General features: G+C 47.0%; 2 non-coding genes across 2 annotated transcripts; both read right to left on the bottom strand.

Moving 5' to 3' along the window:
* Nucleotides 1–302: 302 nt before the first annotated feature.
* Trnar-gcg (transfer RNA arginine (anticodon GCG)) lies at nucleotides 303–377 on the bottom strand. The gene has a single exon. It is a non-coding gene; the product is annotated as a tRNA-Arg (tRNA).
* A 93-nt stretch (nucleotides 378–470) lies between these two features.
* Trnac-aca (transfer RNA cysteine (anticodon ACA)) lies at nucleotides 471–545 on the bottom strand. Its single transcript has one exon. It is a non-coding gene; the product is annotated as a tRNA-Cys (tRNA).
* Between the last annotated feature and the right edge of the window lie 9,994 nt (nucleotides 546–10,539).

The following is a 10,539-nucleotide window of genomic DNA, read 5'->3' on the forward strand; positions in this document are numbered from 1 at the left end:
TGTGTGCGGATGAATAGACGTGTAACTGTTGAGCAGCTGATTGCCCAGATGAACGAAGGGATTATCAACATTGTCTCCTCAACGACTGTTCAGCAAACGTTGCTGCGTATGGGCTTCCGCAACAGGTGCTTGATTCATGTGCTCATGCCGACAATACCGCTACTGAATATTCACTGCGTGGTGAGAGGTGGCCTTTTCAGATGAATAGCGTTTTGTGCTCAATCAGCAGAAGGCTGGAATGAGATTTTCACTCTGCAACGGAGTGTGCGCTGATATGAAACTTGCTGGCAGATTAAAACTGTGTGCCAGACCGAGACTCGAACTCGGGACCTTTGCTTTTCGCAGGCAAGTGCTCTACCAACTGAGCTACCCAAGCACGACTCACGCCCCGTCCTCACAGCCTTACTTCTGCCAGAGCACTTGCCCACGAATGTGCGCTGATATGAAACTTGCTGGCAGATTAAAACTGTGTGCCGGACCGAGACTCGAACTCGGGACCTTTGCTTTTTGTAGGCAAGTGCTCTACCAACTGAGCTACCCAAGCACGACTCACGCCCCATCCTCACAGCCTTACTTCCGCCAGAGCACTTGCCCACGAAAGGCAAAGATCCCAAGTTCGAGTCTCGGTTCGGCACACAGTTTTAATCTGCCAGGAAGTTTCATATCAGAAGGCTGTTTGTGTGTACGGCGTGAAATGTCTGAAAGTGAAAGAGCCTTCAACCAGGTGGGAGCATTAGATGCTGAGGAATGTTTTCCTTGGGGACCACGACCACCCCTACATACGGTTTGTTTCTCCTCGTCACTATGGCTATTACCAGCACGACAATGCAACGTGTCACACAGTTCGCAGACTACTTGCTTGGTTCGAAGAGCAGCACGATGAGTTTGTCGTAAGCCACTGGCCACCAAACACCTCTGATTTAAACCCAATGGAGAGTCAGTGGAACAACCTCAATATGACGGTTCGCGCCATTCGTTCACAACCGACCTACTTAGCGCAGCTGGCAACAGCATTGGTGTCGCACAGGGCACCACAACCCTGTCGGTACCTCCCAGAACCACATTGTCTCTCTTCCTGCATGTTTCGCGCTGCGGAAGATGGTTATTCAGGCTTTTCTCACATTGTCACATCCGGCCCAGTGCGCGCTCCTGCAGACGCAGTGGCTCGTGACGACGCCGGGAGTCGCCAGTGCACCAGTGGGCAACGCCCCCCACCGGCCGGTCCTGTGGGACAGCGTCACTGATGACGATGACATGACGGCGACCGAACGCCCAATCGGTCGAACCGAATGCCAACGCCCACCTATGATGCCCTTAAACAGTGCAGGCCGCTGCTGACTCCGCCGGTTGCGCTGCGGCGTGTTTATTACAAGGTTCTCGATGAGTTTGCTAACGCAACCACGCCATACGTGGCCTGCGCCTGCGTAATTCTGCTAATGCTGCGTTCTGATGGCTGCCGCGCACGTACACACATACCGACGCTCGTTGCAAAATTGTGTCATCTGCATAATGCGCCGGCCAGCCTTCGTCCGCCGTGAGGCTGGCGCATCGCGCACTGAAGCACACTAAATCACAATTGCGCACCGTATTTCCTAAAAATAACCCATTGTTCTCTACAATTCGATCCGAATGCCTATGGAGGACAGAAGCTGTGTCCTCTCATGTGCACCTCTGCGCACCGCACATCACCAGATACAAAACACAGTGATGGGTGTCGGCAGCAGAGTAAGAGTGAGCCGTGTTTGGCTCATGTTAGTGCAATCTATTATGTAACCTTGTTTTTATCAGATAGCCGCCTCATCATTTTAATTTCAATTACTGGAGTCACTGATTGGCTGTCTTGCCTGCCAATGAGTGGCAGCAGCAGCGCGTATCGGTATTAGCTCTGCCTTATTATCTTTGCTGGACGGCTATTACTTCCCTGTCGTGTGTCGTGGGGGAGTTCGGATCGGCAGTAGTTGCGGTTGGAACGCAGCAGAAGAAGTCAGTTCGAGACGAACCAGGAGGGCGGTCGGGACGCAGCAGAAGAAGTCAGTTCGAGACGAACCAGGAGGGCGGTCGGGACGCAGCAGCAGCGCAGTCGGGGACGGAGCCCCAGTTATGTCCGCACAGTCAGTACCAGTCGGAACGACCGTTGGTTCGTCGTTCGGTCGGTCGTCTCATTGACGACGTATATTTGGGTCCGTTCCTTCCTGTGCAGAGATGTCTGTTGTGTTCCCTCTGCATGGTTGGGTCTGAGCCAGTGTCTCCAGGACGTGGTCCGTCCGAAGGGAGTCAGTTCAGTGGGAGATCGGACCTGGAGCGGATGGAGGTGGAACACAGCAGAAGTGCAGCAGGGACGTAGCAGTAGTTGGAGACGGAGCGCTAGGGAGGCGAGGACAGCCAGTACTCGCCGACCGCTCCCAACACAAGATGAACTGTATGACGATGGAGATGGCAGCGGGATCGGCCGTGGGCCTATCGTTCAGTTGGTCGCCTCTTCGGGCGACTGGGACGTAGCAGTAGTTGGAGACGGAGCGCTAGGGAGGCGCAGACAGCCGGTACTCGCCGACCGCTCCCAACACAAGATGAACTGTATGACGATGGAGATGGCAGCGGGATCGGCCGTGGGTCTATCGTTCAGTTGGTCGCCTCTTCGGGCGACTGGGACGTAGCAGTAGTTGGAGACGGAGCGCTAGGGAGGCGCAGGCAGCCGGTACTCGCCGACCGCTCCCAACACAAGATGAACTGTATGACGACGGAGATGGCAGCGGGATCGGCCGTGGGTCTATCGTTCAGTTGGTCGCCTCTTCGGGCGACTGGGACGTAGCAGTAGTTGGACACGGAGCGCTAGGGAGGCGCGGACAGCCGGTACTCGCCGACCGCTCCCAACACAAGATGAACTGTATGACGATGGAGATGGCAGCGGGATCGGCCGTGGGTCTATCGTTCAGTTGGTCGCCTCTTCGGGCGACTGGGACGTAGCAGTAGTTGGACACGGAGCGCTAGGGAGGCGCGGACAGCCGGTACTCGCCGACCGCTCCCAACACAAGATGAACTGTATGATGACGGAGATGGCAGCGGGATCGGCCGTGGGTCTATCGTTCAGTTGGTCGCCTCTTTGGGCGACTTGTGTTTGGTCATGGCCTTTTGCCCGTTTCTTGGCCTTGTCACTGGGTCATCTTGCTGGATGTGGCTCGGTTCCTTCTTGTGCGGAGACGTCGTGGCCAATGGGTAAGAGTTACCTCTGCATGACTGGGCCAGTGCCAGTGTGCCTGGATCGCCGTGTCTCCTAATTCCGGACAGACATCGGGTTGAGTCGGGTTGGAGCTGCAGTGAGCTCTGGATATTCATGACTCGCCCGACCGTTGCTGACACACAACGTTTGAGTGGCAACTGCGGCTGGTCCCGGCGGAGCTTCGAGTCCTCCCTCGTGCATGGGTGTGTGTGTTTGTCATTAGGATAATTTAGGTTAACTAGTGTGTAAGCTTAGGGACTGATGATCTTAGCAGTTAAGTCCCATAAGATTCGCACACTTTTGAACATTTGAGTAGCAACGAACTTGGTTGGTTGTTGGTCGGTCGTCTGGTGAGACGACGTGTGTTTCGTTGCCGACCGTCTTTCGGTTTTGTGTGCGCGTCCGCCGGTGATTTGTTCTAGTAGTTCATCAGGGATTCGTTTTACGGGTGTTAGAGTTTCTTGTGCCAGTGTTTCGTGCAACACTGTGTACCATGTGTCCGATCGACTGAGCAATGTTTTAAATGCCGTAAAGCTGTCTGCGTACTGCAGTAGCCAGTTGGTCGGCTGTGACAGAGCAGTGAGTGAGTGTTTTCTTACGGGGTTGATGCTGTCCGCCACGGCGTGTAGTTTCACAGCCGTTACGTTGTTAAAAAATGGTTCAAATGGCTCTGAGCACTATGGGACTTTACTTCTGAGGTCATCAGTCCAATAGAACTTAGAACGACTTAAACCTAAATAATGTAAAGACATCACACACATCCATGCCCGAGGCAGGATTCGAACCTGCGACCGTAGCGGTCGCGCGGTTCCAGACTGTGGCACCTAGAACCGCTCGGTCACCCCGGCCGGCCGTTGCGATGTTCATGTATGTCAGCAGTTATTGTGCCTTGACTTATTGACGAATCAATATTTGAAGACGAGAATTACTGGTCTCGTCGCCTCAATGGCATTTTGGTTCCAGTAATTTTTTTTTTCTGGTGTCCGGAACCAGGTAGTTCGTTGGTTCGTTGGCTGTCTGTCGGTTGGGTTGCCTTCTGAGTAAGAGATTGTTGGTCAGGCTGCCTGTCTCGCCTAAACGGGCGTTAGTGTTTCAATTCCAGGCCGACCCTTGGAAACTTCTGAGCGCAGTTCCGTGTCTGTTACGCAGTAACTTCCCTGATAGAGGTTTAGTAGTTTGGTTAATGTGTGGCCTTCAGCCGTGTTTTAACATATCCTGAATTAATGTTCTTCTCTTGCCGTTAAGGCTTAAGTTTGTAATTTTTTATAACGGGATTTCTCCGAAGTTTAAATGAAATCTTTTAAGGCTTTAAGCCGTTAAATTATAGTGTTGATGTGTGGTCTTCAGACGAGTTTAATATCTCTTCAACTGATGTTCCTAAGATTGTGATGCTTTGCTACGGGGCCTTCAGCCGAATTTGCTTGAAATGTTTTAAGATAAGGCCTTCTGCCGTTTGATTGAAACACTTCTTATTCCTTAACATGTGACTTCCAGCCGAGATCCGTTTAAATTAAAATGCTAAGGCTTTCAGCCTGTTTAGATTAAAGATTTACAAAATATTTCGCGTGAAACCTCCAGCAGAACCTTGAATTTCAAATTTTTTCCTTAGGCCTTGCGTCTTGCAGTTTGAGTGTGGCCGTCAGCCGATCTGAAGTTAGTTAAAGGAGGTGATTAAGTTTTTGAGTGTTTTGCGTTCTTGTATAATACGGTGTATTGACAAAGTTTGTATGTTGAGTCCAACTGTCAGCTACCTATTTTGGCCCCTTTCCACAGCCTAACCCGCTCTGGCCTGCTAGCCCAGGCATCTCAAAGAGTACGGCGGAAATCAAACGAAGACATACATCCCATTCGCATTACAGGGTACGAATAAAGTAGATTTTGCAAGCACAGATGGAAGTACGAAAAAAAGAAAAAATAATGTCTGTGTGGGAAGGGGAATCGAACCCGGGACTTTTCTTTTAGCGGGAAATGTTGTTGCCGAATGAAGTATCCAGACACTACTGACAACCAGCCGGTACGTCCTTGTAAACTTCATTAATTTTCTCCTGATTTCCTAGCGGGACTCATGGAACGAACGATATTGCAGAGAAATGGCTTGGATACAGCGATGGCGGCCGTTGCACGCTGTGGGATTCCTCAGTGGGTACAGAAGCATGGAACACATGCGCTTCAGGATCAGAGTATTCAGATGTTAATTTATTCTAGGTCTAATAACGAACTCTAAAATTAATACTTAACATTGCTGCTGTAGTACAGCATCAGTTGCTAACAAAAAAATGGTTCAAATGGCTCTGAGCACTATGGGACTTAACATCTATGGTCATCAGTCCCCTAGAACTTAAAACTACTTAAACCTAACTAACCTAAGGACAGCACACAACACCCAGCCATCACGAGGCAGAGAAAATCCCTGACCCCGCCGGGAATCGAACCCGGGAACCCGGGCGTGGGAAGCGAGAACGCTACCGCACGACCACGAGATGCGGGCGTAAATATCATTAAGCTGGAAAAACAACAAAAATGGGGTCATTGAATGAATGTTCGAACTTACGTAGACCAGCCGCTGGGGCTCCGAAGAGGGGATGCTTGCATCACATTGGCAGCGGCGTAATCGTTTGTGGCCGCACCCTTAATCAGCGTAGGTGGCTGCAGCAAATCCGGATTGCGTAACTGCTGGCGCGTAAATTTTGAAGTGTGGTCGACCAGCCTGCGTTCGATACCACAGTTTGCAGAAAGAATCTTTCACTCTGGACTGAGGTCACTGTTTCATGACAACGACAGACGATACACAATATATGCAAATACAGTCACAACAAGCAAAATTTTCAGAAACGTGGCAAATTAAAACAGTGTGGTAGACCACGACTCGAACCCGGAACCTTGCCTTCCGTGGGCGATGCTTTTCACCGAATGGGCTACTTAGCAACAACCAAATGGCTACCATAACTGCTTCGCTTTCGCCCATATGTTGCTGTTATTTTCGTGGTGAGCTTTTTCCTACTGTGAATGAAGTGACTGTATGACACCATTCGTCGAGAAATCCTGCCTGGAGTCGTTAAACCGCCTGGCGTACATCTTTCTATTTGTAGAATAATAGCCGGCCGCTGTGGCTGAGCGGCTCTAGGCGCTTCAGTTCCGAACCGCGCTGCTGCTAGGGTCGCAGGTTCGAATTCTGCCTCAGGCATGGATGTGTGTGATGTCCTTAGGTTAGTTAGGTTTAAGAAGTTCCAAGTCTAGGGGATTGATAACCTCAGATGTTAAGTCCCACAGTGCTTAGAGGCACTTGAACCATTTATTTTAACATAACAACGTTCTTTCATTTGTTCACCTACTGCGACCCGCAGGTGACCCACATATAAAGCAAGAAAATACACTGCTCCATCGCTTTTATAAACCATTCGGACTTTTCTTCTGTGCAGTCCATGGCCTACAACTCGTAAAAATATAACGAGTCCTTTTTATATGACACCATTAGCTGCTGGCAGTCTGTCACTTCGCCTGAAGGCAACATAAGAACTTTTATTGATGCCTATGTAGTAAAGTTACTATTTTGCCATCAACAGCAAAAATTAAATTATGGGAAGCCATTATGAGTCACAGTAGTTAAAAGGACACAATGCAGCGATCGCATGCATCGCCTGAAGTGGTAAAAGCGACTGTTAGAAATACAACTTTCTTTTATTACATGTTTTGCTCGCCAGACGCGAACGTCTTCAGAAATTTAGTGGCCGTTAGTTGCCAAATTTCACAAGATTCTCATGTCTGATGAGTCAAGAATGTAATAAAAGGAAGTTATACAGCATGCAAAATAAATTTAGTAGCTTTCGATCAACGTCCGTTATAAATCTGTAATTGTTATTGCTGGTATTCATTACTCACTACGTTAGGCCTCAGAAGTGAATTACCTTTTCAGACAGACAAAATTTCCTAAATAATTTGTAGCATCGTCTGGATATTTACACTGAACGATTAGGAATTAAGAGCTTTTCATATCGTACCTGTTATCGTCTCATTTGCCAGCAATGGAAGAGAAGGATATTTTTAATAACATATTCTGAATGAACATGCGCATAGCAACAAAACGCTCAGCCAGCCAGTTTTTATATACAGATTCCGTGTTTCTCGATGACTGCTATTCTGTTTTCTTTGGCTTTACCCAAAGTAGCATATCCGCATAAAAGTAATACACTGGACGATTAGGAATTAAGAGCTTTCCATATCGTATCTGTAATCGTCTCATTTACCAGCAATGGAAGAGAAGGACTTTTTAAATGGCATATTCTCAATCAAATTATTTTCATTTACTCCGATCTTCCGTAATGTGTACAAATGCATTGTTTTCAATGTGAGTTCACGTCGAAAGGAACACAATGCCATTTGTGTTAATACAGCTGCGTGCAGTTACTTACTGTAGGGAAGTATGATATTTATTCACCGTTCTTCCAGTTAGGAGTGTTTGTAAATACTCAGCATCAAGTTGTACCGTCTGCGTCCATATGAACGTCCGGGAGCACAAAATGAAGAAACAGTTTCACAGTAGATGTTATAGAATGCTTTTCCCAAGTCTGCCTTCATCTGTTATGTCCTACTCTCAGAAAACTTGGCAATCTGTGTCCCTTAAAATAAATACCATAAGTCAATATATAAGACGGGACACTTTATCTTAATTTACATATACTCGTAGTTTTGAAACGATGCATTTTTTTTTACGTAAAGTCAGCTGATAACATTATCACTAAATTTTCTCATGTTTAAAAATAAGAAGGAGAGATCAGTTTGACTTTGTAAGAAAATTTCTATAGCCAAGATCGCATAAACACTTTTTAACTTTTGACATTTGATTGAGCAAAATTTTGATGTCATCTGACGGTCTTTAAAATTTTTTGTTGGAAACGTGTTCATTGTGAGGTGGAACATCACGCCGGTATGTCATATTAGTGGATAACATTTAGCATATTATCACAGATTTGTCAGAAGCAAATCATTTGCAATCAAAAAGCACCTTGGACAGAAGAGGTTGGGTTCTCTTGGGGGAGGAGACCAAATAGCGAGGTCATCGGTCTCATTGGATTAGGGAAGAACGGGGAAGGAAGTCGGCCGTGCCCTTCCAAAGGAACCATCCCAGCATTTGCCTGGAGGGATTTAGGGAAATCACGGAAAACCTAAACCAGGATGGCCGGACGCGGGTTTGAACCGCCTTCCTCCCGAATGAGAGTCCAGTGTGATAACCACAGTGGACACAAGGCCATGTCCGTGTATGTAACGCTCGCAGGTTATTGCTGAGTTTTAAAAAATCACACCGTACAGTATAATCCACTTTAGCACATCTGTTTTCGTTAGCTTGATACTTGTACGTTCCATTGATTGATGTACATCAATGAATACTGTGAGTTTTGAAACTAAACAATCATCGTTACATTTACAGACATGGCATCGTGCAAGCAGTCCGAGAACTGGACTGATCTGAAATGTTAATTCCATTTTGATGTGTAACGTCAGTGGTTATCCAGAGCAATAGTTCATCTGGTCTGGGACAAGAACATGATTCTCAAACTGTAGATGGTTTCAGTTTACAACTATGATTTATAACTGATGGGAATCAACGGGGTTTTAGGCCCTAGGCACTGAAGTTGTTCTAGTGCAGCTACAGAGAGAACCACTTAATGAACGTCAGGCCCATGAATTTTTAAAGTTTAAAATTAAATTACTCATTTACAATACGAGTACGATATAATGGTAGTGGGAACGATTAAAACTGCCGTGGCCATCCTATCATTTTCATTTTTCCACTCTCCTGATCATCACTTGCACTAACTGTCGTTGTTAAGCTTGTGAAGAGGTAGATTATGGTGATGTCTCCCGCGGACTACCAACACTATTCAGATCCTTCAATGTATCCGAAACTTATTTGTTACAGCGAACGCGATTATATTTAAAACAGAGGACAACACATCCTCATACTGCATTTCGTGTCGCGGTGGATAGTTCTGGTTCCTTTCACGGTGCTGAAGGTGGATATGCCAGAATGGGATTTTCACTCTGCTGCGGAGAGTGCACTGATATGAAACTTCCTGACAGATTAAACCTGTGTGCCGGACCGAGACTCGAAGTCCGTACCTTTGGCTTTCGCGAGCAAATGCTCTACCAACTGAGCTACCCATGCATGACTCACAACCCGTCCTGGCAGCTTTACTTCGACCTGTATCGAGTTCGAGTCTCGATCCGGCACACAATTTTAATCTGCTAGGAAGTTTCAAATGCATATGGTCTAAGTTCTTTTGTCATTTAGAGAACAAGTATTACGGTAGACTTGTCAGAGGCTCTGTTTTAGCCCATGTATGTATCCCCATCATAAACATACGTGCACCACCCACGTGGATGCTATGCTTTTGGAACTCTGTATTCTCCACCTCTTGCGGCCTGTGTACTCGCACCACGGCAATGACGAGTAACAAAACGTACAGACACACAGTCCATCCGCCTTTTCCCAATCCTTCGAACATGCAATGCTAGTGTTCTGGCCCCATGGTAATATCTGTGCCTTCCGAGTGTGAGGTAGCACGTGTGGGCAGTGGATTAAATAGTCCATAATCAAATTCTTTCTTAGTGATATGACAGCTAAAATTTTCCTGTTGTCCAGTGTTCAATCGACAGGTGATTTATTGAGCTGTGGCCCATCTATCCAGTGTTACAATAGTTCAATAGAAGACCAAAGGTGGCAGTGACCTACGTCACGAATACATTGCTAAGAAGATACCTCTCACACCAGTTGGGTTTCTGTGGTTCAAGGTTCATGTTGTTTCTTGTTGTGGTCTTCAGTACCGAGACTGGTTTGATGCAGCTCTCCATGCTACTCTATCCTGTGCAAGCTTCTTCATCTCCCAGTACTTACTGCAACCTACATCCTTCTGAATCTGCTTAGTGTATTCATCTCTTGGTCTCCCTCTAAGATTTTTACCCTCTACGCTGCCCTCCAATGCTAAATTTGTGATCCCTTGATGCCCCAGAACACGTCCTACCAACCGATCCCTTCTTCTTGTCAAGTTGGGCCACAAACTCCTCTCCCAATTCTATTCGATACCTCCTCATTAGTTATGTGATCTACCCATCCAACCTCAAGGTTCATACGGTACAATAATTCACTGTGGAGTGCAAAAAATCTAATTGTCTTCCAAATCTCGCAGATTTAGTGCATCATGCTTCGATAATCCACAATATGTTCCCTGTCAAAGGAGTCTGTTTCACGCACCGTCCCCCACCAAATATAAATATCATAGAGCCAGTGGGCCCGTAATACGAAAAAAAAATTCCAGGAAATAGAA

Source organism: Schistocerca cancellata, chromosome 2 (genome assembly GCF_023864275.1).
Source record: "Schistocerca cancellata isolate TAMUIC-IGC-003103 chromosome 2, iqSchCanc2.1, whole genome shotgun sequence".
Lineage (NCBI taxonomy): Eukaryota > Metazoa > Arthropoda > Insecta > Orthoptera > Acrididae > Schistocerca > Schistocerca cancellata.